Source organism: Myotis daubentonii, chromosome X, assembly GCF_963259705.1.
Source record: "Myotis daubentonii chromosome X, mMyoDau2.1, whole genome shotgun sequence".
Classification (NCBI taxonomy): Eukaryota; Metazoa; Chordata; class Mammalia; order Chiroptera; family Vespertilionidae; genus Myotis; species Myotis daubentonii.
The window spans coordinates 80,478,530-80,500,412 of NC_081861.1; positions in this window are offsets into that span (position 1 = coordinate 80,478,530).

Below are 21,883 nucleotides of genomic sequence, written 5' to 3' on the forward strand. Positions count from 1 at the left end.
TTCTTACTACATTTCCTGCCATTTTCAATCACGGAGGTTACCAGTGGAAAGTTCGGAAATGACCAGAAAAATGATAATATTTACAACTCCGGCTACTTTTTAGAAGCGTTTTCACTTGAATTTCCTTTCAAATATTAGGAATTAGATTTATACAGCTCAAAATTTGTTTAGAAACACTGTAAGTAAGGACTATACTGTTTATGTTTACAATTGGAGGCCGAATTTCTCTGGCGTTTTCTGTGTGAATCAGTTAAAATGGTGACGATTCCAGTATATACTTGTAGGAACACTCTCTAATTCTGGTCAAACTCTTCAAATACGCAATTATAGTTTCCAGAAATGAATAAAAACTTCTAAGAAACACTTGCAATAAAAGGTAATAGATTCATACTACATTTTCTGCCATTTTCATTCATGGAGGTTACCAGTGGAAAGCTTGGAAATGACCAGAAAACTGATAATATTTACAACTCCGATTAATTTAGGGAGCGTTTTGAATTCAATTTGTTTCAAATATTAGGAATTCAGGGTTATTCAGCTCAAAATTTGTTTAGAAACACTGTAAGTAAGGACTATACTGTTTATGTTTACAATTGGAGGCCGAATTTCTCTGGCGTTTTCTGTGTGAATCAGTTAAAATGATGACGATTCCAGTATATACTTGTAGGAACACTCTCTAATTCTGGTCAAACTCTTCAAATACGCAATTATAGTTTCCAGAAATGATTAAAAACTTGTATGAAACACTTTAAATTAAAGGAAATAGGTTCTTACTACATTTCCTGCCATTTTCAATCACGGAGGTTACCAGTGGAAAGTTCGGAAATGACCAGAAAAATGATAATATTTACAACTCCGGCTACTTTTTAGAAGCGTTTTCACTTGAATTTCCTTTCAAATATTAGGAATTAGGTTTATACAGCTCAAAATTTGTGTAGAAATACTGGAAGTGAGGACTATACTGTTTATGTTTATAATTGGAGGCTGAATTTCTCTGGCGTTTTCTGTGTGGATAAGTTACAATGCTGACGATTCGAGTATATCATTGTAGGAACTCTCTCTAACTGTGGTAAAACTCTTCAAATACGCAATTATAGTTTCCCGAAATGATTAAAAACGTGTAAGAAACACTTGAAATAAAAGGTAATAGATTCATACTACATTTTCTGCCATTTTCATTCATGGAAGTTACCAGTGGAAAGCTTGGAAATGATCAGAAAACTGATAATATTTACAACTCCGATTAATTTAGGGAGCGTTTTGAATTCAATTTGTTTCAAATATTAGGAATTCAGGGTTATTCAGCTCAAAATTTGTTTAAAAACACTGTAAGTAAGGACTATACTGTTTATGTTTACAATTGGAGGCCGAATTTCTCTGGCGTTTTCTGTGTGAATCAGTTAAAATGATGACGATTCCAGTATATACTTGTAGGAACACTCTCTAATTCTGGTCAAACTCTTCAAATACGCAATTATAGTTTCCAGAAATGATTAAAAACTTGTATGAAACACTTTAAATCGAAGGAAATAGGTTCTTACTACATTTCCTGCCATTTTCAATCACGGAGGTTACCAGTGGAAAGTTCGGAAATGACCAGAAAAATGATAATATTTACAACTCCGGCTACTTTTTAGAAGCGTTTTCACTTGAATTTCCTTTCAAATATTAGGAATTAGATTTATACAGCTCAAAATTTGTTTAGAAACACTGTAAGTAAGGACTATACTGTTTATGTTTACAATTGGAGGCCGAATTTCTCTGGCGTTTTCTGTGTGAATCAGTTAAAATGGTGACGATTCCAGTATATACTTGGAGGAACACTCTCTAATTCTGGTCAAACTCTTCAAATACGCAATTATAGTTTCCAGAAATGAATAAAAACTTCTAAGAAACACTTGAAATAAAAGGTAATAGATTCATACTACATTTTCTGCCATTTTCATTCATGGAGGTTACCAGGGGAAAGCTTGGAAATGACCAGAAAACTGATAATATTTACAACTCCGATTAATTTAGGGAGCGTTTTGCATTCAATTTGTTTCAAATATTAGGAATTCAGGGTTATTCAGCTCCAAATTTGTTTAAAAACACTGTAAGTAAGGAATATACTGTTTATGTTTACAATTGGAGGCAGAATTTCTCTGGCGTTTTCTGTGTGAATCAGTTAAAATGATGACGATTCCAGTAAATACTTGTAGGAACACTCTCTAATTCTGGTCAAACTCTTCAAATACGCAATTATAGTTTCCAGAAATGATTAAAAACTTGTATGAAACACTTGAAATAAAAGGAAATAGGTTCTTACTACATTTCCTGCCGTTTTCAATCACGGAGGTTACATGAGGAAAGCTTGGAAATGACGAGAAAACTGATAACATTTACAACTCCGATTAATTTAGGGAGCGTTTTGAATTCAATTTGTTTCAAATATTAGGAATTCAGGGTTATTCAGCTCAAAATTTGTTTAAAAACACTGTAAGTAAGGACTATACTCTTTATGTTTACAATTGGAGGTCGAATTTCTCTGGCGTTTTCTGTGTGAATCAGTTAAAATGCTGACGATTCCAGTATATAGTTGTGGGAACTCTCTCTAATTGTGGTAAAACTCTTCAAATACGCATTTATAGTTTCCCGAAATGATTAAAAACTTGTAAGAAACACTTGAAATAAAAGGATATAGGCTCTTACTACATTTCCTGCCATTTTCAATCACGGAGGTTACCAGTGGAAAGTTTGGAAATGACCAGAAAACTGATAATATTTACAACTCCAGCTACTTTAGGAAGCGTTTTCACTTGAATTTGCTTTCAAATATAAGGAATTATGTTTATACAGCTCAAAATTTGTCTAGAAATACTGGAAGTGAGGACTATACTGTTTATGTTTATAATTGGAGGCCGAATTTCTCTGGCGTTTTCTGTGTGGATAAGTTACAATGCTGACGATTCGAGTATATAGTTGTAGGAACTCTCTCTAATTGTGGTAAAACTCTTCAAATACGCAATTATAGTTTCCCGAAATGACTAAAAACTTGTAAGAAGCACTTGCAATAAAAGGTAATAGATTCATACTACATTTTCTGCCATTTTCATTCATGGAGGTTACCAGTGGAAAGCTTCGAAATGACCAGAAAACTGATAATATTTACAACTCCGATTAATTTAGGGAGCGTTTTGAATTCAATTTGTTTCAAATATTAGGAATTCAGGGTTATTCAGCTCAAAATTTGTTTAGAAACACTGTAAGTAAGGACTATACTGTTTATGTTTACAATTGGAGGCCGAATTTCTCTGGCGTTTTCTGTGTGAATCAGTTAAAATGATGACGATTCCAGTATATACTTGTAGGAACACTCTCTAATTCTGGTCAAACTCTTCAAATACGCAATTATAGTTTCCAGAAATGATTAAAAACTTGTATGAAACACTTTAAATTAAAGGAAATAGGTTCTTACTACATTTCCTGCCATTTTCAATCACGGAGGTTACCAGTGGAAAGTTCGGAAATGACCAGAAAAATGATAATATTTACAACTCCGGCTACTTTTTAGAAGCGTTTTCACTTGAATTTCCTTTCAAATATTAGGAATTAGGTTTATACAGCTCAAAATTTGTGTAGAAATACTGGAAGTGAGGACTATACTGTTTATGTTTATAATTGGAGGCTGAATTTCTCTGGCGTTTTCTGTGTGGATAAGTTACAATGCTGACGATTCGAGTATATCATTGTAGGAACTCTCTCTAACTGTGGTAAAACTCTTCAAATACGCAATTATAGTTTCCCGAAATGATTAAAAACGTGTAAGAAACACTTGAAATAAAACGTAATAGATTCATACTACATTTTCTGCCATTTTCATTCATGGAAGTTACCAGTGGAAAGCTTGGAAATGATCAGAAAACTGATAATATTTACAACTCCGATTAATTTAGGGAGCGTTTTGAATTCAATTTGTTTCAAATATTAGGAATTCAGGGTTATTCAGCTCAAAATTTGTTTAAAAACACTGTAAGTAAGGACTATACTGTTTATGTTTACAATTGGAGGCCGAATTTCTCTGGCGTTTTCTGTGTGAATCAGTTAAAATGATGACGATTCCAGTATATACTTGTAGGAACACTCTCTAATTCTGGTCAAACTCTTCAAATACGCAATTATAGTTTCCAGAAATGATTAAAAACTTGTATGAAACACTTTAAATCGAAGGAAATAGGTTCTTACTACATTTACTGCCATTTTCAATCACGGAGGTTACCAGTGGAAAGTTCGGAAATGACCAGAAAAATGATAATATTTACAACTCCGGCTACTTTTTAGAAGCGTTTTCACTTGAATTTCCTTTCAAATATTAGGAATTAGATTTATACAGCTCAAAATTTGTTTAGAAACACTGTAAGTAAGGACTATACTGTTTATGTTTACAATTGGAGGCCGAATTTCTCTGGCGTTTTCTGTGTGAATCAGTTAAAATGGTGACGATTCCAGTATATACTTGTAGGAACACTCTCTAATTCTGGTCAAACTCTTCAAATACGCAATTATAGTTTCCAGAAATGAATAAAAACTTCTAAGAAACACTTGAAATAAAAGGTAATAGATTCATACTACATTTTCTGCCATTTTCATTCATGGAGGTTACCAGGGGAAAGCTTGGAAATGACCAGAAAACTGATAATATTTACAACTCCGATTAATTTAGGGAGCGTTTTGCATTCAATTTGTTTCAAATATTAGGAATTCAGGGTTATTCAGCTCCAAATTTGTTTAAAAACACTGTAAGTAAGGAATATACTGTTTATGTTTACAATTGGAGGCAGAATTTCTCTGGCGTTTTCTGTGTGAATCAGTTAAAATGATGACGATTCCAGTAAATACTTGTAGGAACACTCTCTAATTCTGGTCAAACTCTTCAAATACGCAATTATAGTTTCCAGAAATGATTAAATACTTGTATGAAACACTTGAAATAAAAGGAAATAGGTTCTTACTACATTTCCTGCCGTTTTCAATCACGGAGGTTACATGAGGAAAGCTTGGAAATGACGAGAAAACTGATAACATTTACAACTCCGATTAATTTAGGGAGCGTTTTGAATTCAATTTGTTTCAAATATTAGGAATTCAGGGTTATTCAGCTCACAATTTGTTTAAAAACACTGTAAGTAAGGACTATACTCTTTATGTTTACAATTGGAGGTCGAATTTCTCTGGCGTTTTCTGTGTGAATCAGTTAAAATGCTGACGATTCCAGTATATAGTTGTGGGAACTCTCTCTAATTGTGGTAAAACTCTTCAAATACGCATTTATAGTTTCCCGAAATGATTAAAAACTTGTAAGAAACACTTGAAATAAAAGGATATAGGCTCTTACTACATTTCCTGCCATTTTCAATCACGGAGGTTACCAGTGGAAAGTTTGGAAATGACCAGAAAACTGATAATATTTACAACTCCAGCTACTTTAGGAAGCGTTTTCACTTGAATTTGCTTTCAAATATAAGGAATTATGTTTATACAGCTCAAAATTTGTCTAGAAATACTGGAAGTGAGGACTATACTGTTTATGTTTATAATTGGAGGCCGAATTTCTCTGGCGTTTTCTGTGTGGATAAGTTACAATGCTGACGATTCGAGTATATAGTTGTAGGAACTCTCTCTAATTGTGGTAAAACTCTTCAAATACGCAATTATAGTTTCCCGAAATGACTAAAAACTTGTAAGAAGCACTTGCAATAAAAGGTAATAGATTCATACTACATTTTCTGCCATTTTCATTCATGGAGGTTACCAGTGGAAAGCTTCGAAATGACCAGAAAACTGATAATATTTACAACTCCGATTAATTTAGGGAGCGTTTTGAATTCAATTTGTTTCAAATATTAGGAATTCAGGGTTATTCAGCTCAAAATTTGTTTAGAAACACTGTAAGTAAGGACTATACTGTTTATGTTTACAATTGGAGGCCGAATTTCTCTGGCGTTTTCTGTGTGAATCAGTTAAAATGATGACGATTCCAGTATATACTTGTAGGAACACTCTCTAATTCTGGTCAAACTCTTCAAATACGCAATTATAGTTTCCAGAAATGATTAAAAACTTGTATGAAACACTTTAAATTAAAGGAAATAGGTTCTTACTACATTTCCTGCCATTTTCAATCACGGAGGTTACCAGTGGAAAGTTCGGAAATGACCAGAAAAATGATAATATTTACAACTCCGGCTACTTTTTAGAAGCGTTTTCACTTGAATTTCCTTTCAAATATTAGGAATTAGGTTTATACAGCTCAAAATTTGTGTAGAAATACTGGAAGTGAGGACTATACTGTTTATGTTTATAATTGGAGGCTGAATTTCTCTGGCGTTTTCTGTGTGGATAAGTTACAATGCTGACGATTCGAGTATATCATTGTAGGAACTCTCTCTAACTGTGGTAAAACTCTTCAAATACGCAATTATAGTTTCCCGAAATGATTAAAAACGTGTAAGAAACACTTGAAATAAAAGGTAATAGATTCATACTACATTTTCTGCCATTTTCATTCATGGAAGTTACCAGTGGAAAGCTTGGAAATGATCAGAAAACTGATAATATTTACAACTCCGATTAATTTAGGGAGCGTTTTGAATTCAATTTGTTTCAAATATTAGGAATTCAGGGTTATTCAGCTCAAAATTTGTTTAAAAACACTGTAAGTAAGGACTATACTGTTTATGTTTACAATTGGAGGCCGAATTTCTCTGGCGTTTTCTGTGTGAATCAGTTAAAATGATGACGATTCCAGTATATACTTGTAGGAACACTCTCTAATTCTGGTCAAACTCTTCAAATACGCAATTATAGTTTCCAGAAATGATTAAAAACTTGTATGAAACACTTTAAATCGAAGGAAATAGGTTCTTACTACATTTCCTGCCATTTTCAATCACGGAGGTTACCAGTGGAAAGTTCGGAAATGACCAGAAAAATGATAATATTTACAACTCCGGCTACTTTTTAGAAGCGTTTTCACTTGAATTTCCTTTCAAATATTAGGAATTAGATTTATACAGCTCAAAATTTGTTTAGAAACACTGTAAGTAAGGACTATACTGTTTATGTTTACAATTGGAGGCCGAATTTCTCTGGCGTTTTCTGTGTGAATCAGTTAAAATGGTGACGATTCCAGTATATACTTGTAGGAACACTCTCTAATTCTGGTCAAACTCTTCAAATACGCAATTATAGTTTCCAGAAATGAATAAAAACTTCTAAGAAACACTTGAAATAAAAGGTAATAGATTCATACTACATTTTCTGCCATTTTCATTCATGGAGGTTACCAGGGGAAAGCTTGGAAATGACCAGAAAACTGATAATATTTACAACTCCGATTAATTTAGGGAGCGTTTTGCATTCAATTTGTTTCAAATATTAGGAATTCAGGGTTATTCAGCTCCAAATTTGTTTAAAAACACTGTAAGTAAGGACTATACTGTTTATGTTTACAATTGGAGGCAGAATTTCTCGGGCGTTTTCTGTGTGAATCAGTTAAAATGATGACGATTCCAGTAAATACTTGTAGGAACACTCTCTAATTCTGGTCAAACTCTTCAAATACGCAATTATAGTTTCCAGAAATGATTAAAAACTTGTATGAAACACTTGAAATAAAAGGAAATAGGTTCTTACTACATTTCCTGCCGTTTTCAATCACGGAGGTTACATGAGGAAAGCTTGGAAATGACGAGAAAACTGATAACATTTACAACTTCGATTAATTTAGGGAGCGTTTTGAATTCAATTTGTTTCAAATATTAGGAATTCAGGGTTATTCAGCTCAAAATTTGTTTAAAAACACTGTAAGTAAGGACTATACTCTTTATGTTTACAATTGGAGGTCGAATTTCTCTGGCGTTTTCTGTGTGAATCAGTTAAAATGCTGACGATTCGAGTATATAGTTGTGGGAACTCTCTCTAGTTGTGATAAAACTCTTCAAATACGCAATTATAGTCTTCCGAAATGATTAAAAACTTGTAAGAAACACTTGAAATAAAAGGTAATAGATTCATACTACATTTTCTGCCATTTTCATTCATGGAGGTTACCAGGGGAAAGCTTGGAAATGACCAGAAAACTGATAATATTTACAACTCTGATTAATTTAGGGAGCGTTTTGAATTCAATTTGTTTCAAATATTAGGAATTCAGGGTTATTCAGCTCAAAATTTGTTTAGAAACACTGTAAGTAAGGACTATACTGTTTATGTTTACAATTGGAGGCCGAATTTCTCTGGCGTTTTCTGGGTGAATCAGTTAAAATGATGACGATTCCAGTATATAGTTGTGGGAACTCTCTCTAATTGTGGTAAAACTCTTCAAATACGCAATTATAGTTTCCAGAAATGATTAAAAACTTGTAAGAAACACTTGAAATAAAAGGATATAGGCTCTTACTACATTTCCTGCCATTTTCAATCACGGAGGTTACCAGTGGAAAGTTTGGAAATGACCAGAAAACTGATAATATTTACAACTCCAGCTACTTTAGGAAGCGTTTTCACTTGAATTTGCTTTCAAATATAAGGAATTATGTTTATACAGCTCAAAATTTGTCTAGAAATACTGGAAGTGAGGACTATACTGTTTATGTTTATAATTGGAGGCCGAATTTCTCTGGCGTTTTCTGTGTGGATAAGTTACAATGCTGACGATTCGAGTATATAGTTGTAGGAACTCTCTCTAATTGTGGTAAAACTCTTCAAATACGCAATTATAGTTTCCCGAAATGACTAAAAACTTGTAAGAAGCACTTGCAATAAAAGGTAATAGATTCATACTACATTTTCTGCCATTTTCATTCATGGAGGTTACCAGTGGAAAGCTTCGAAATGACCAGAAAACTGATAATATTTACAACTCCGATTAATTTAGGGAGCGTTTTGAATTCAATTTGTTTCAAATATTAGGAATTCAGGGTTATTCAGCTCAAAATTTGTTTAGAAACACTGTAAGTAAGGACTATACTGTTTATGTTTACAATTGGAGGCCGAATTTCTCTGGCGTTTTCTGTGTGAATCAGTTAAAATGATGACGATTCCAGTATATACTTGTAGGAACACTCTCTAATTCTGGTCAAACTCTTCAAATACGCAATTATAGTTTCCAGAAATGATTAAAAACTTGTATGAAACACTTTAAATTAAAGGAAATAGGTTCTTACTACATTTCCTGCCATTTTCAATCACGGAGGTTACCAGTGGAAAGTTCGGAAATGACCAGAAAAATGATAATATTTACAACTCCGGCTACTTTTTAGAAGCGTTTTCACTTGAATTTCCTTTCAAATATTAGGAATTAGGTTTATACAGCTCAAAATTTGTGTAGAAATACTGGAAGTGAGGACTATACTGTTTATGTTTATAATTGGAGGCTGAATTTCTCTGGCGTTTTCTGTGTGGATAAGTTACAATGCTGACGATTTGAGTATATAGTTGTAGGAACTCTCTCTAGTTGTGGTAAAACTCTTCAAATACGCAATTATATTTTCCCGAAATGATTAAAAACTTCTAAGAAACACTTGAAATAAAGGTAATAGATTCATACTACATTTTCTGCCATTTTCATTCATGGAGGTTACCAGAGGAAAGCTTGGAAATGACCAGAAAACTGATAATATTTACAACTCCGATTAATTTAGGGAGCGTTTTGAATTCAATTTGTTTCAAATATTAGGAATTCAGGGTTATTCAGCTCACAATTTGTTTAAAAACACTGTAAGTAAGGACTATACTGTTTATGTTTACAATTGGAGGCCGAATTTCTCTGGTGTTTTCTGTTGGATAAGTTACAATGCTGACGATTTGAGTATATAGTTGTAGGAACTCTCTCTAATTGTGGTAAAACTCTTCAAATACGCAATTATAGTTTCCCGAAATGATTAAAACCTTGTAAGAAACACTTGAAATAAAAGGATATAGGCTCTTACTACATTTCCTGCCATTTTCAATCACGGAGGTTACCAGTGGAAAGTTTGGAAATGACCAGAAAACGGATAATATTTACCACTCCAGCTACTTTAGGAAGCGTTTTCACTTGAATTTGCTTTCAAATATAAGGAATTAGGTTTATACAGCTCAAAATTTGTGTAGAAATACTGGAAGTGAGGACTATACTGTTTATGTTTATAATTGGAGGCCGAATTTCTCTGGCGTTTTCTGTGTGAATCAGTTAAAATGATGATGATTCCAGTATATACTTGTAGGAACACTCTCTAATTCTGGTCAAACTCTTCAAATACGCAATTATAGTTTCCCGAAATGATTAAGAACTTGTAAGAAACACTTGAAATATAAGGATATAGGCTCTTACTACATTTCCTGCCATTTTCAATCACGGAGGTTACCAGTGGAAAGTTTGGAAATGACAAGAAAACTGATAATATTTACAACTCCAGCTACTTTAGGAAGCGTTTTCACTTGAATTTGCTTTCAAATATAAGGAATTAGGTTTATACAGCTCAAAATTTGTGTAGAAATACTGGAAGTGAGGACTATACTGTTTATGTTTATAATTGGAGGCCGAATTTCTCTGGCGTTTTCTGTGTGGATAAGTTACAATGCTGACGATTCTAGTATATAGTTGTAGGAACTCTCTCTAATTGTGGTAAAAATCTTCAAATACGCAATTATAGTTTCCCGAAATGATTAAAAAATTGTAAGAAACACTTGCAATAAAAGGTAATAGATTCATACTACATTTTCTGCCATTTTCATTCATGGAGGTTACCAGTGGAAAGCTTGGAAATGACCAGAAAACTGATAATATTTACAACTCCGATTAATTTAGGGAGCGTTTTGGATTCAATTTGTTTCAAATATTAGGAATCCAGGGTTATTCAGCTCAAAATTTGTTTAAAAACACCGTAAGTAAGGACTATACTGTTTATGTTTACAATTGGAGGCCGAATTTCTCTGGCGTTTTCTGTGTTAATCAGTTAAAATGATGACGATTCCAGTAAATACTTGTAGGAACACTCTCTAATTCTGGTCAAACTCTTCAAATACGCAATTATAGTTTCCAGAAATGATTAAAAACTTGTATGAAACACTTGAAATAAAAGGATATAGGTTCTTACTACATTTCCTGCCATTTTCAATCACGGAGGTTACCAGTGGAAAGTTCGGAAATGACAAGAAAACTGATAATATTTACAACTCCGGCTACTTTTTCGAAGCGTTTTCACATGAATTTGCTTTCAAATATTAGGAATTAGATTTATACAGCTCAAAATTTGTTTAGAAACACTGTAAGTAAGGACTATACTGTTTATGTTTACAATTGGAGGCCGAATTTCTCTGGCGTTTTCAGTGTGAATCAGTTAAAATGCTGACGATTCCAGTATATACTTGTAGGAACACTCTCTAATTCTGGTCAAACTCTTCAAATACGCAATTATAGTTTCCAGAAATGATTAAAAACTTGTAAGAAACACTTGAAATAAAAGGATATAGGCTCTTACTACATTTCCTGCCATTTTCAATGACGGAGGTTACCAGTTGAAAGTTTGGAAATGACCAGAAAACTGATAATATTTACAACTCCAGCTACTTTAGGAAGCGTTTTCACTTGAATTTGCTTTCAAATATAAGGAATTAGGTTTATACAGCTCAAAATTTGTGTAGAAATACTGGAAGTGAGGACTATTCTGTTTATGTTTATAATTGGAGGCCGAATTTCTCTGGCGTTTTCTGTGTGGATAAGTTACAATGCTGACGATTCGAGTATATCGTTGTAGGAACTCTCTCTAACTGTGGTAAAAATCTTCAAATACGCAATTATAGTTTCCCGAAATGATTAAAAACTTGTAAGAAACACTTGAAATAAAAGGTAATAGATTCATACTACATTTTCTGCCATTTTCATTCATGGAAGTTACCAGTGGAAAGCTTGGAAATGATCAGAAAACTGATAATATTTACAACTCCGATTAATTTAGGGAGCGTTTTGAATTCAATTTGTTTCAAATATTAGGAATTCAGGGTTATTCAGCTCAAAATTTGTTTAAAAACACTGTAAGTAAGGACTATACTGTTTATGTTTACAATTGGAGGCCGAATTTCTCTGGCGTTTTCTGTGTGAATCAGTTAAAATGATGACGATTCCAGTATATAGTTGTAGGAACTCTCTCTAATTGTGGTAAAACTCTTCAAATACGCAATTATAGTTTCCAGAAATGATTAAAAACTTGTATGAAACACTTTAAATCGAAGGAAATAGGTTCTTACTACATTTCCTGCCATTTTCAATCACGGAGGTTACCAGTGGAAAGTTCGGAAATGACCAGAAAAATGATAATATTTACAACTCCGGCTACTTTTTAGAAGCGTTTTCACTTGAATTTCCTTTCAAATATTAGGAATTAGGTTTATACAGCTCAAAATTTGTGTAGAAATACTGGAAGTGAGGACTATACTGTTTATGTTTATAATTGGAGGCTGAATTTCTCTGGCGTTTTCTGTGTGGATAAGTTACAATGCTGACGATTTGAGTATATAGTTGTAGGAACTCTCTCTAGTTGTGGTAAAACTCTTCAAATACGCAATTATAGTTTCCCAAAATGATTAAAAACTTGTAAGAAACACTTGAAATAAAAGGTAATAGATTCATACTACATTTTCTGCCATTTTCATTCATGGAGGTTACCAGAGGAAAGCTTGGAAATGACCAGAAAACTGATAATATTTACAACTCCGATTAATTTAGGGAGCGTTTTGAATTCAATTTGTTTCAAATATTAGGAATTCAGGGTTGCTCAGCTCACAATTTGTTTAAAAACACTGTAAGTAAGGACTATACTGTTTATGTTTACAATTGGAGGCCGAATTTCTCTGGAGTTTTCTGTGTGGATAAGTTACAATGATGACGATTCCAGTATATACTTGTAGGAACATTCTCTAATTCTGGTCAAACTCTTCAAATACGCAATTATAGTTTCCAGAAATGATTAAAAACTTGTATGAAACACTTGAAATAAAAGGATACAGGTTCTTACTACATTTCCTGCCATTTTCAATCACGGAGGTTACCAGTGGAAAGTTCGGAAATGACAAGAAAACTGATAATATTTACAACTCCGGTTACTTTTTCGAAGCGTTTTCACATGAATTTGCTTTCAAATATTAGGAATTAGATTTATACAGCTCAAAATTTGTTTAGAAACACTGTAAGTAAGGACTATACTGTTTATGTTTACAATTGGAGGCCGAATTTCTCTGGCGTTTTCTGTGTGAATCAGTTAAAATGTTGACGATTCCAGTATATACTTGTAGGAACACTCTCTAATTCTGGTCAAACTCTTCAAATACGCAATTATAGTTTCCAGAAATGATTAAAAACTTGTAAGAAACACTTGAAATAAAAGGATATAGGCTCTTACTACATTTCCTGCCATTTTCAATCACGGAGGTTACCAGTGGAAAGTTTGGAAATGACCAGAAAACTGATAATATTTACAACTCCAGCTACTTTAGGAAGCGTTTTCACTTGAATTTGCTTTCAAATATAAGGAATTAGGTTTATACAGCTCAAAATTTGTGTAGAAATACTGGAAGTGAGGACTATTCTGTTTATGTTTATAATTGGAGGCCGAATTTCTCTGGCGTTTTCTGTGTGGATAAGTTACAATGCTGACGATTCCAGTATATCGTTGTAGGAACTCTCTCTAACTGTGGTAAAACTCTTCAAATTCGCAATTATAGTTTCCCGAAATGATTAAAAACTTGTAAGAAACACTTGAAATAAAAGGTAATAGATTCATACTACATTTTCTGCCATTTTCATTCATGGAGGTTACCAGAGGAAAGCTTGGAAATGACCAGAAAACTGATAATATTTACAACTCCGATTAATTTAGGGAGAGTTTTGAATTCAATTTGTTTCAAATATAAGAATTCAGGGTTATTCAGCTCACAATTTGTTTAAAAACACTGTAAGTAAGGACTATACTGTTTATGTTTACAATTGGAGGCCGAATTACTCTGGCGTTTTCTGTGTGGATAAGTTAAAATGCTGACGATTCGAGTATATAGTTGTAGGAACTCTCTCTAATTGTGGTAAAACTCTTCAAATACGCAATTATAGTTTCCCGAAATGATTAAAACCTTGTAGCAAACACTTGAAATAATAGGATATAGGCTCTTACTACATTTCCTGCCATTTTCAATCAGGAGGTTACCAGTGGAAAGTTCGGAAATGACCAGAAAAGTGATAATATTTACAACTCCGGCTACCTTTTACAAGCGTTTTCACTTGAATTTCCTTTCAAATATTAGGAATTAGATTTATACAGCTCAAAATTTGTGTAGAAATACTGGAAGTGAGGACTATACTGTTTATGTTTATAATTGGAGGCTGAATTTCTCTGGCGTTTTCTGTGTGGATAAGTTACAATGCTGACGATTTGAGTATATAGTTGTAGGAACTCTCTCTAGTTGTGGTAAAACTCTTCAAATACGCAATTATAGTTTCCCAAAATGATTAAAAACTTGTAAGAAACACTTGAATTAAAAGGTAATAGATTCATACTACATTTTCTGCCATTTTCATTCATGGAGGTTACCAGAGGAAAGCTTGGAAATGACCAGAAAACTGATAATATTTACAACTCCGATTAATTTAGGGAGCGTTTTGAATTCAATTTGTTTCAAATATTAGGAATTCAGGGTTACTCAGCTCACAATTTGTTTAAAAACACTGTAAGTAAGGACTATACTGTTTATGTTTACAATTGGAGGCCGAATTTCTCTGGCGTTTTCTGTGTGGATAAGTTACAATGATGACGATTCCAGTATATACTTGTAGGAACATTCTCTAATTCTGGTCAAACTCTTCAAATACGCAATTATAGTTTCCAGAAATGATTAAAAACTTGTATGAAACACTTGAAATAAAAGGATATAGGTTCTTACTACATTTCCTGCCATTTTCAATCACGGAGGTTACCAGTGGAAAGTTCGGAAATGACAAGAAAACTGATAATATTTACAACTCCGGCTACTTTTTCGAAGCGTTTTCACATGAATTTGCTTTCAAATATTAGGAATTAGATTTATACAGCTCAAAATTTGTTTAGAAACACTGTAAGTAAGGACTATACTGTTTATGTTTACAATTGGAGGCCGAATTTCTCTGGCGTTTTCAGTGTGAATCAGTTAAAATGCTGACGATTCCAGTATATACTTGTAGGAACACTCTCTAATTCTGGTCAAACTCTTCAAATACGCAATTATAGTTTCCAGAAATGATTAAAAACTTGTAAGAAACACTTGAAATAAAAGGATATAGGCTCTTACTACATTTCCTGCCATTTTCAATGACGGAGGTTACCAGTGGAAAGTTTGGAAATGACCAGAAAACTGATAATATTTACAACTCCAGCTACTTTAGGAAGCGTTTTCACTTGAATTTGCTTTCAAATATAAGGAATTAGGTTTATACAGCTCAAAATTTGTGTAGAAATACTGGAAGTGAGGACTATTCTGTTTATGTTTATAATTGGAGGCCGAATTTCTCTGGCGTTTTCTGTGTGGATAAGTTACAATGCTGACGATTCGAGTATATCGTTGTAGGAACTCTCTCTAACTGTGGTAAAACTCTTCAAATACGCAATTATAGTTTCCCGAAATGCTTAAAAACTTGTAAGAAACACTTGAAATAAAAGGTAATAGATTCATACTACATTTTCTGCCATTTTCATTCATGGAAGTTACCAGTGGAAAGCTTGGAAATGATCAGAAAACTGATAATATTTACAACTCCGATTAATTTAGGGAGCGTTTTGAATTCAATTTGTTTCAAATATTAGGAATTCAGGGTTATTCAGCTCAAAATTTGTTTAAAAACACTGTAAGTAAGGACTATACTGTTTATGTTTACAATTGGAGGCCGAATTTCTCTGGCGTTTTCTGTGTGAATCAGTTAAAATGCTGACGATTCCAGTATATACTTGTAGGAACACTCTCTAATTCTGGTCAAACTCTTCAAATACGCAATTATAGTTTCCAGAAATGATTAAAAACTTGTATGAAACACTTTAAATCGAAGGAAATAGGTTTTTACTACATTTCCTGCCATTTTCAATCACGGAGGTTACCAGTGGAAAGTTCGGAATTGACCAGAAAACTGATAATATTTACAACTCCTGCTACTTTTTAGAAGCGTTTTCACTTGAATTTCCTTTCAAATATTAGGAATTAGGTTTATACAGCTCAAAATTTGTGTAGAAATACTGGAAGTGAGAACTATACAGTTTATGTTTATAATTGGAGGCTGAATTTCTCTGGCGTTTTCTGTGTGGATAAGTTACAATGCTGACGATTCGAGTATATAGTTGTAGGAACTCTCTCTAGTTGTGGTTAAACTCTTCAAATACGCAATTATAGTTTTCCGAAATGATTAAAAACTTGTAAGAAACACTTAAAATAAAAGGTAATAGATTCATACTGCATTTTCTGCCATTTTCATTCATGGAGGTTACCAGGGGAAAGCATGGAAATGACCAGAAAACTGATAATATTTACAACTCTGATTAATTTAGGGAGCGTTTTGAATTCAATTTGTTTCAAATATTAGGAATTCAGGGTTATTCAGCTCAAAATTTGTTTAGAAACACTGTAAGTAAGGACTATACTGTTTATGTTTACAATTGGAGGCCAAATTTCTCTGGCGTTTTCTGTGTGAATCAGTTAAAATGATGACGATTCCAGTATATAGTTGTGGGAACTCTCTCTAATTGTGGTAAAACTCTTCAAATACGCAATTATAGTTTCCAGAAATGATTAAAAACTTGTAAGAAACACTTGAAATAAAAGGATATAGGCTCTTACTACATTTCCTGCCATTTTCAATCACGGAGGTTACCAGTGGAAAGTTTGGAAATGACCGGAAAACTGATAATATTTACAACTCCAGCTACGTTAGGAAGCGTTTTCACTTGAATTTGCTTTCAGATATAAGGAATTAGGTTTATACAGCTCAAAATTTGTGTAGAAATACTGGAAGTGAGGACTATACTGTTTATGTTTATAATTGGAGGCCGAATTTCTCTGGCGTTTTCTGTGTGGATAAGTTACAATGCTGACGATTCGAGTATATAGTTGTAGGAACTCTCTCTAATTGTGGTAAAACTCTTCAAATACGCAATTATAGTTTCCCGAAATGATTAAAAACTTGTAAGAAACACTTGAAATAAAAGGTAATAGATTCATATTACATTTTCTGCCATTTTCATTCATGGAAGTTACCAGTGGAAAGCTTGGAAATGATCAGAATACTGATAATATTTACAACTCCGATTAATTTAGGGAGCGTTTTGAATTCAATTTGTTTCAAATATTAGGAATTCAGGGTTATTCAGCTCAAAATTTGTTTAAAAACACTGTAAGTAAGGACTATACTGTTTATGTTTACAATTGGAGGCCGAATATCTCTGGCGTTTTCTGTGTGAATCAGTTAAAATGATGACGATTCCAGTATATACTTGTAGGAACACTCTCTAATTCTGGTCAAACTCTTCAAATACGCAATTATAGTTTCCAGAAATGATTAAAAACTTGTATGAAACACTTTAAATTAAAGGAAATAGGTTCTTACTACATTTCCTGCCATTTTCAATCACGGAGGTTACCAGTGGAAAGTTCGGAAATGACCAGAAAAATGATAATATTTACAACTCCAGCTACTTTTTAGAAGCGTTTTCACTTGAATTTCCTTTCAAATATTAGGAATTAGATTTATACAGCTCAAAATTTGTGTAGAAATACTGGAAGTGAGGACTATACTGTTTATGTTTATAATTGGAGGCTGAATTTCTCTGGCGTTTTCTGTGTGGATAAGTTACAATGCTGACGATTTGAGTATATAGTTGTAGGAACTCTCTCTAGTTGTGGTAAAACTCTTCAAATACGCAATTATAGTTTCCCAAAATGATTAAAAACTTGTAAGAAACACTTGAAATAAAAGGTAATAGATTCATACTACATTTTCTGCCATTTTAATTCATGGAGGTTACCAGAGGAAAGCTTGGAAATGACCAGAAAACTGATAATATTTACAACTCCGATTAATTTAGGGAGCGTTTTGAATTCAATTTGTTTCAAATATTAGGAATTCAGGGTTACTCAGCTCACAATTTGTTTAAAAACACTGTAAGTAAGGACTATACTGTTTATGTTTACAATTGGAGGCCGAATTTCTCTGGCGTTTTCAGTGTGAATCAGTTAAAATGCTGACGATTCCAGTATATACTTGTAGGAACACTCTCTAATTCTGGTCAAACTCTTCAAATACGCAATTATAGTTTCCAGAAATGATTAAAAACTTGTAAGAAACACTTGAAATAAAAGGATATAGGCTCTTACTACATTTCCTGCCATTTTCAATCACGGAGGTTACCAGTGGAAAGTTTGGAAATGACCAGAAAACTGATAATATTTACAACTCCAGCTACTTTAGGAAGCGTTTTCACTTGAATTTGCTTTCAAATATAAGGAATTAGGTTTATACAGCTCAAAATTTGTGTAGAAATACTGGAAGTGAGGACTATTCTGTTTATGTTTATAATTGGAGGCCGAATTTCTCTGGCGTTTTCTGTGTGGATAAGTTATAATGCTGACTATTCGAGTATATAGTTGTAGGAACTCTCTCTAATTGTGGTAAAACTCTTCAAATACGCAATTATAGTTTCCAGAAATGATTAAAAACTTGTATGAAACACTTGAAATAAAAGGATATAGGTTCTTACTACATTTCCTGCCATTTTCAATCACGGAGGTTACCAGTGGAAATTTCGGAAATGACAAGAAAACTGATAATATTTACAACTCCGGCTACTTTTTCGAACCGTTTTCACATGAATTTGCTTTCAAATATTAGGAATTAGATTTATACAGCTCAAAATTTGTTTAGAAACACTGTAAGTAAGGACTATACTGTTTATGTTTACAATTGGAGGCCGAATTTCTCTGGCGTTTTCTGTGTGAATCAGTTAAAATGCTGACGATTCCAGTATATACTTGTAGGAACACTCTCTAATTCTGGTCAAACTCTTCAAATACGCAATTATAGTTTCCAGAAATGATTAAAAACTTGTATGAAACACTTTAAATCGAAGGAAATAGGTTTTTACTACATTTCCTGCCATTTTCAATCACGGAGGTTACCAGTGGAAAGTTCGGAATTGACCAGAAAACTGATAATATTTACAACTCCTGCTACTTTTTAGAAGCGTTTTCACTTGAATTTCCTTTCAAATATTAGGAATTAGGTTTATACAGCTCAAAATTTGTGTAGAAATACTGGAAGTGAGAACTATACAGTTTATGTTTATAATTGGAGGCTGAATTTCTCTGGCGTTTTCTGTGTGGATAAGTTACAATGCTGACGATTCGAGTATATAGTTGTAGGAACTCTCTCTAGTTGTGGTTAAACTCTTCAAATACGCAATTATAGTTTTCCGAAATGATTAAAAACTTGTAAGAAACACTTAAAATAAAAGGTAATAGATTCATACTGCATTTTCTGCCATTTTCATTCATGGAGGTTACCAGGGGAAAGCATGGAAATGACCAGAAAACTGATAATATTTACAACTCTGATTAATTTAGGGAGCGTTTTGAATTCAATTTGTTTCAAATATTAGGAATTCAGGGTTATTCAGCTCAAAATTTGTTTAGAAACACTGTAAGTAAGGACTATACTGTTTATGTTTACAATTGGAGGCCAAATTTCTCTGGCGTTTTCTGTGTGAATCAGTTAAAATGATGACGATTCCAGTATATAGTTGTGGGAACTCTCTCTAATTGTGGTAAAACTCTTCAAATACGCAATTATAGTTTCCAGAAATGATTAAAAACTTGTAAGAAACACTTGAAATAAAAGGATATAGGCTCTTACTACATTTCCTGCCATTTTCAATCACGGAGGTTACCAGTGGAAAGTTTGGAAATGACCGGAAAACTGATAATATTTACAACTCCAGCTACGTTAGGAAGCGTTTTCACTTGAATTTGCTTTCAGATATAAGGAATTAGGTTTATACAGCTCAAAATTTGTGTAGAAATACTGGAAGTGAGGACTATACTGTTTATGTTTATAATTGGAGGCCGAATTTCTCTGGCGTTTTCTGTGTGGATAAGTTACAATGCTGACGATTCGAGTATATAGTTGTAGGAACTCTCTCTAATTGTGGTAAAACTCTTCAAATACGCAATTATAGTTTCCCGAAATGATTAAAAACTTGTAAGAAACACTTGAAATAAAAGGTAATAGATTCATATTACATTTTCTGCCATTTTCATTCATGGAAGTTACCAGTGGAAAGCTTGGAAATGATCAGAATACTGATAATATTTACAACTCCGATTAATTTAGGGAGCGTTTTGAATTCAATTTGTTTCAAATATTAGGAATTCAGGGTTATTCAGCTCAAAATTTGTTTAAAAACAATGTAAGTAAGGACTATACTGTTTATGTTTACAATTGGAGGCCGAATATCTCTGGCGTTTTCTGTGTGAATCAGTTAAAATGATGACGATTCCAGTATATACTTGTAGGAACACTCTCTAATTCTGGTCAAACTCTTCAAATACGCAATTATAGTTTCCAGAAATGATTAAAAACTTGTATGAAACACTTTAAATTAAAGGAAATAGGTTCTTACTACATTTCCTGCCATTTTCAATCACGGAGGTTACCAGTGGAAAGTTTGGAAATGACCAGAAAACTGATAATATTTACAACTCCAGCTACTTTTTAGAAGCGTTTTCACTTGAATTTCCTTTCAAATATTAGGAATTAGATTTATACAGCTCAAAATTTGTGTAGAAATACTGGAAGTGAGGACTATACTGTTTATGTTTATAATTGGAGGCTGAATTTCTCTGGCGTTTTCTGTGTGGATAAGTTACAATGCTGACGATTTGAGTATATAGTTGTAGGAACTCTCTCTAGTTGTGGTAAAACTCTTCAAATACGCAATTATAGTTTCCCAAAATGATTAAAAACTTGTAAGAAACACTTGAAATAAAAGGTAATAGATTCATACTACATTTTCTGCCATTTTAATTCATGGAGGTTACCAGAGGAAAGCTTGGAAATGACCAGAAAACTGATAATATTTACAACTCCGATTAATTTAGGGAGCGTTTTGAATTCAATTTGTTTCAAATATTAGGAATTCAGGGTTACTCAGCTCACAATTTGTTTAAAAACACTGTAAGTAAGGACTATACTGTTTATGTTTACAATTGGAGGCCGAATTTCTCTGGCGTTTTCTGTGTGGATAAGTTACAATGATGACGATTCCAGTATATACTTGTAGGAACATTCTCTAATTCTGGTCAAACTCTTCAAATACGCAATTATAGTTTCCAGAAATGATTAAAAACTTGTATGAAACACTTGAAATAAAAGGATATAGGTTCTTACTACATTTCCTGCCATTTTCAATCACGGAGGTTACCAGTGGAAAGTTCGGAAATGACAAGAAAACTGATAATATTTACAACTCCGGCTACTTTTTCGAAGCGTTTTCACATGAATTTGCTTTCAAATATTAGGAATTAGATTTATACAGCTCAAAATTTGTTTAGAAACACTGTAAGTAAGGACTATACTGTTTATGTTTGCAATTGGAGGCCGAATTTCTCTGGCGTTTTCAGTGTGAATCAGTTAAAATGCTGACGATTCCAGTATATACTTGTAGGAACACTCTCTAATTCTGGTCAAACTCTTCAAATACGCAATTATAGTTTCCAGAAATGATTAAAAACTTGTAAGAAACACTTGAAATAAAAGGATATAGGCTCTTACTACATTTCCTGCCATTTTCAATCACGGAGG